A 6402-nucleotide genomic window follows, 5' to 3' on the forward strand; every position below is an offset into this window, starting at 1 on the left:
TATTACGTCTTAAAGAGACAAATACACAGACACATCATCTGGAAGAAAGAGGCCGCCAACACGAAGTTAACATGGCGTCTGAAGATTCAATTGGGAAACAAGATAAATGCAGCATGGGGGACGGAACGCAAGGGGAATTGCCACAAAAGCTTGCTTGATGGCAGATCAAGACATCAGTGACAGGTGGGATGACACAGCAGGAATGGGACCATGATTGGGACTCGTCCATCGTAGGACAAAAGGGTTTACAAGATTGGGCAGGCCTTCAGACCAAGGCAGTCAGAGTGAGACTGATAGGGTACCACTCATGACTACACACCCTTCTGTACGGCCTCCAGGACAGCAACCTCCATCAAGAGCACACTAAAACAAGCCCCTAAATGAGACACTGCCTTTCCCTGGGCTGGCTGGACAAGGGTGGAGGCCATCTACTCTCCAAGACATTCTGCCCGAGGGCAAGACTATCTATATCCCTGGTTAATGATCTGAACCTATCAATGGGGGCTTACTCGATGTGGGGACTGTGAAAATGACTGTTAGGCTTTTGCCAAGCAGGGTGTGCAGGATTTAAGCTCTAATACAAATCCTACCACTGACAGACCAGTGCCTTGTGCTTAAGACCTGCTGTTGTCATCAAGAGCCATGGAGTCACTCAAGGCCTCTGAGGGGTCCCAGCCACCAGTCTTTTGACTAATAACAGTCAAACGCTTAATCACGTGCACCACCCGGGCTCCCCAACCTACTACTTAGTAGGGGCTTAATAGGTCAGAACCTAGACCTCACAATAGTTACACCGAATGTTTAAAATGGGTTGCTTTTCCTAATATTCAGTTGTCTTGAATTTTTCCCCTACACTTAGGCAACTGCGTGGTGGATTTGCTTGCTTCCTTTCTACCCAGGAAGGTTAGCACTGAACTGCCCTATGGGAAATGTTACATCAGCATCTATTTCTGCTAAGTGAGCACTAAGCACTGTGGGTTTTGAACTCTTATAACACTCTCTGGCAGTTGAGCAGGGTGGGAAGGTCATTTTCAGGCAGTTCTCCAAAGTCATGATCGTCTGTTAGCAAGCATCAGCAGATCTTCCTGTGTTACTTCCATGAAAGATAGCAATTATGCACATCAGCAACTTGGTTTTCAGGGCTTTTGTTGGAGACAAAACAGAGTAGGGTGCACCCTGGACACACCCACTGTAAAAGTGGCATGGGAGCTGTGTCCGACCTCCTCTGAGTTCACCAGGGGGAGGAAGAATCACCATCATCCGCATCAACCCAGAGCCAACTCCTATGAGGCAGAGCTCTGGCCTGCCTCCATCTGATTAGGAGGTTCACTAGGGAAGTTAACAGGTTATAGTTCCGCATCAGGAACACTCAGAACACAATTCTCTCACCAGGACTGCCTCCTCTCAGCTGTACTGAACGCCATGCCCAGATTCTGGCCCTCATGGCTTGCCTGGGCAAGTGTTACAAACCTCTTTTACCTGTTAGCCTTTCAACCCCATGGTCCCTTGGTCTCTGTCCTGCTTGGGCAAGTGTAGCTGTGTTGAGTCAGTGCCCACTCTGTCATTAAGCCTTTGCTTGAAGATGCTCATCCCTAGCTCCTTGGGTAGGCAAACTTAGCTTCCCCCGATTAGGCATCTGGAGGCAACCCACTCCCCAACGAGCCTCCTGCCCCAACGGCACTCAGTGTGCGCACTCCCGGTCCTCTGCCTGGGACTTTTGGTGCGACTGCTTCCACTTCTCTGTCTCTGGGGTCACCATGAGGGAGACGAGCAAAAGAAACTCCATGTTTTAGCTGCTGAACGAACTGCCTCCTTCCCCCTCCCATCTCAGCAAGTCCTACTAGTGATTGCTTTTAGAATGTACTCTCATGTAGCCAGGGTCAGGACACTACAATTAGTTTAGCCTATTCTTCAATACATCGTTTGTTTTAATAGTCTTTCTCTTGATGTTGTAATCTGAATGGTGTAGTTCATCTTGTTCTGGTAACCAGGATGTTATAGTCAATGTTGCTCTTGTTTCTTTTATGATAAGGAATGTACCTTGTAATGCACGCTTGCTCTTCTTGAAGTTACCAGAAGTTATACTCAATGCTGTCCACTATAATGTTCCCTAACCCTAAAGAACAGTAACATTAATTTTGCTTTCTGCTTCTGTCCACACTTGCTTAAGTCTTAGACAAAGATAAATGAGTTTTTTGCCTTTAAAGATGGACTGAAATGTGGACTCGGGACTGCAATCAAAGAATCACTTTTAGATTCTAGCAGTCTGGTTATCACCGAATACAGACTCTCTCAGTTATCAAGACATGGCAGTGGCTGTCCTTTATTTGAACCCACAACAACCACTCTTTGGCTGCTGGATCTGTTAGGTTTCTGGAGTCGGTGATACCTCGGTTCTTGGCTTTGGATGATGGAAGAGTCCCTGCTGAAGCACGCTTTGTCATCCAAGTGGGTGTTTATGAAGGACAGGACAAGTTCAGGTTGACAGTCTCAAAGGGGTTCACAACTGGGCCCCTCGTGGAACAGGGCACCCACGTGTGTGGATCTTGGGGAGGAACCCCGGGAGGCCAGAAGCCCAAGAACCCTAGAGGCGGAGAGCATGTGGGCCACGAGGCTGTGGGCCCCGAGTAGGCCAGGAGCGGATGCATGTGTGCCACCTGGGGGAGGGAAATCCTCATCCTCTACCTGCCTCTGAGCAGGAGCAGGAGAAGAGAGTGTCCCAGAGCGCGCTCCCTGCCTTTATTCTAGCCCACCCCTTGCAGGGCGAAGGGGTGGTTGATGGTCTTGGTTGACTTCATTGGCTGAGTTAGGCCCAACTGGGTGATGTCATGAGCCTGGGCCTAGTTTGGCCCACCCAAGTGTACCTCCCACCTGGTTCGGGGGCTTGAGTATGAGCATAATCAGTTTGGGGTCTTCATAGGTGTCTAATGGTTGCCTGATTTCTTTCCAACCTCTTCTATGGGGGCCTTTGCAGGCATGGGAGGGACAACCCCCTGTTCTAAAGTTAGCTACCTAACAGATCAAGGAGGTCTAGCATGGGGATCATGGAGGCCAAAGAACATGCTCCACTCTTGGCTCTTCTTTCTCTATGGTTGCGAGATCTCCATTCCTGCTTCTGGGATGCTGCATTTTAAGCTTTGTGAGATGGCAAAACTGGCCCACCCCCTCATTAGGGTTTTATACACCTTATTTGCATGGCCCCACCCCAAAGGTGTCTTGTACCTTGTTTACATTATGAGCTAGTCATCTAATCCCCATGGTGGACCATGAGCACCTCCTATATGCATAGCCACACCCTGTTAAAGTAGAGGGACAGCAAAAAAGAGGAAGGCCCTCAGCTAGATGGATTGACACAATGGTGACAGCAAGGGGACCCGTTGTGAAGATGATGCAGGACCAGCAGTGTGTGGTTCTGTTGTGCATATGGGTCAGAACTGACTTGATAGCACCTAAACAATGACACCCACCACGACCCTGCCACTTGGTGGGTGTTCCAAAGACTGGCTAGAGGAGCCATTTCATCATGCCATACCACGCCACACCATACAACATTCCTGCGATCTATGGAACCTTCTTCTCTTCCTACTTCACCATCCCTAACCACTCCAGGATCTGATGTGATGCTTTTGTTCAGTCCTTCAGTTACCATCGTCTTCTCTTTTAACAGACTAGAAAGGCACCAATGTGTGATTCGCTAGATGTCTTGAGTGGATCAGGAAAAACAAAAAGGAATGCACCACTCAAATCACATGTGAGCCAAGAAAGCATGGGTGGTGAAGCAATCCAAGAGGACGGGCAGTCAGATTCCTCATACAGTCCCTCTGTCAATAGCCCCAAGAAACAAATGGGGCAAATAAAGGTGTCGACTGGAGAGCTTTGAACACCGAAGTCAAAGCTGAAGAGTTGGACTGAGTTGAGTGCCAAGTAAAGTGAGGCACCGTATCAAAGCAAACCGTACAAGACTTGCGGACCGTCAGCAGCCTGGCACTCACACTGACACAACATGGCCATATTGAGACAAAGGTAGTTGGTCACGTGGCCAGCCCTCTCCCTTGGCACAGCCAAGAAGAAGCCCCTCTGCACCCACAGCCAGAGGCAGGCAGAAGTGCTCCTGCATTAAGTGAGTTAAACACACTCACCTCAACACCCTCTGTACCTTCCCCAGCCCTCCTGAAGTGTCTGACCGACATCTCCATCCATTTCCACCCTCCCATATGAAATCGGGATCCACCAGCACCCACCACACCATAAGCTGCGGGCCCATGGACCGACCACACCCACCCCTTGCTCAGTCACTCACATTGCATGGCCAGGACGGGACACTGGCCAGCCTCTGTGGTGGAACCCTATAGAATAGTAGTGCCTGCTCCTATGATCAAGCTGCCTGTACCAGGGGCTTAGAGTTCAATAGCACCCACTGCTTTGCCCAGTCACTGGTACCAGGAAACCACGAACTGGAGGTGCCTGCTAGCCACCTGTATCAGGGACCCACCACACACCATTGGTACTTCCTCTTTCCTCCAGTCACCTGTGCTGGGAATCAGCACACTGATGACACACCCTCCTCCAGGTTGCAATCTAGGGGACGGGGCACACCCTCCTTGTGGGCATCCAAGGACTGGTGCCCTAACCCCCTGTACCACCACCACCTGCAACCAGAGAATTGGACCTGCTCTGGCTAACCCCTACAGGCTTGTTCATCCGGGACCACTGGTGGGAGTGTCCACACTGCCTATCCAGTGATAGATGACCCAGCTACTCTCACCCCTACAACCCAGCAGCCAGAATGGTGCAAACACAATCCCAACCCACTGAACAATGGGAAAGCTTCCTGTATCCATGAACAGGTGACTAGTCAGACAGATGCAGCACTTTGCCACCTATGTTCACATACCCAACTGCTTGCTCACCCTCCCAGGCAGGTGCTGAGAGCACCAGGGCAGACACACATTCCTTATGTAACAAACAAAAACAGCAAACCAGCCAAAGTGCAAGAAGTACACATACAACAAAGCCAGAAATGGAGTAACATCTTCACGCCTGGAGACAACAGACAATATCAAACAAAATGGGACCTGTAAGTGATCAACTGAAAGAACTAGGAAATCCTTTGGAGGAAGAAATGGTAGTGGAACTATCTAATAAGCAAAGCAGAAGAACTTAAGAAACAACACAAGAACAAAATAAGAAAATAGACAGAAATCATACAAAAATAGTAACTAGAAATCCAAAAGATTAACAACAACCTCTCAGAAATATAAAACTCTACAGAAGGACATAGGAATAGAAGAGGGAAAAATGGAACAGAATCAGAGGAATAAAGGACAAATCCTTTGATATCAATTTGTTAGAGGGGAAAATTGGGGTGGGAAATGAAGAAAAAGGAAGAAATCCAAAGAACGATGTGGGGCATTATCAAGAGGAAAACTTTATGTATAATTGAAATTCCAGAGCAAGAAAAGGCAATCCCACTCCAAGGTAGATACCCTAAAGAAATAAAAGCCACGACACTCAGATATATATGCACATGCATGTTTATTGAGGGATTTTTCACCATAACATAGAGGTGGAAACAACGTATGTGTCCCTCACCAGACGAATGGATCATCAGAATGGATACCATGCCACATGAAGAAAAATGGTGCTTTTGTGAACCAGCTCATGACATGGATGAATTTGGAGGACCTTATGCTGAGTGAAATAAACCACAAAAGGGCAAATATTATATGAGATCACTATTATGTATGTAAAAACAATAACCCAAGAAACAGTTTATGTATGGGGGGAAAGCTTTGCTGATTGCCAGGGATGGTGAAAGAAGGTAGGAAAAAGGACCAACTATACAGATGACAGATGTTAATAATGATGAACAGAAAGGCAATACACTATTTGGAGGAAGGAATCAAGAATAAAGGGTGACTATGGTAATTCTTACATCAGAACATTCTGCAACAATAGTCTTAACAAATAAGACTTTACAAAGGTATGTTAAAGCAGTGGAGTGGGGGAGTGGGTGGCAGCACCCCCACCTGCATATGTAGGCATCCTGTGGATAGTTCTGCATACATACTAGTAGGGGCTGCGTTAGTAACATAGACAACAGAGCACACAGGGGCACAGTTGTGAAAACACTGAAATATGACCAAACACCTTGCAAAATTTGAAGTTTCTAGGATTGAAGGCAAAGAACTCTATTCTCAGGGGACATCTATGTCAATTGGCACAACATAGCTCACAAAGACATCCTACTTTGGTGAGTAGCATTTCCGTCTAAGATACAACTATTAGTCTTTCCCCATCCAGAGCCAAGGGAAATAGATCTATGTGCCTATATTTATAGGTTTAGTATTAAGGTATCAGAAGGACATTGGGCCTCCACTCAAGTACTCCCTCAATGCAAGA

This window comes from Echinops telfairi, unplaced genomic scaffold (genome assembly GCF_000313985.2).
Source record: "Echinops telfairi isolate 266 unplaced genomic scaffold, ASM31398v2 ScPeMD7_7424;HRSCAF=8462, whole genome shotgun sequence".
Lineage (NCBI taxonomy): Eukaryota > Metazoa > Chordata > Mammalia > Afrosoricida > Tenrecidae > Echinops > Echinops telfairi.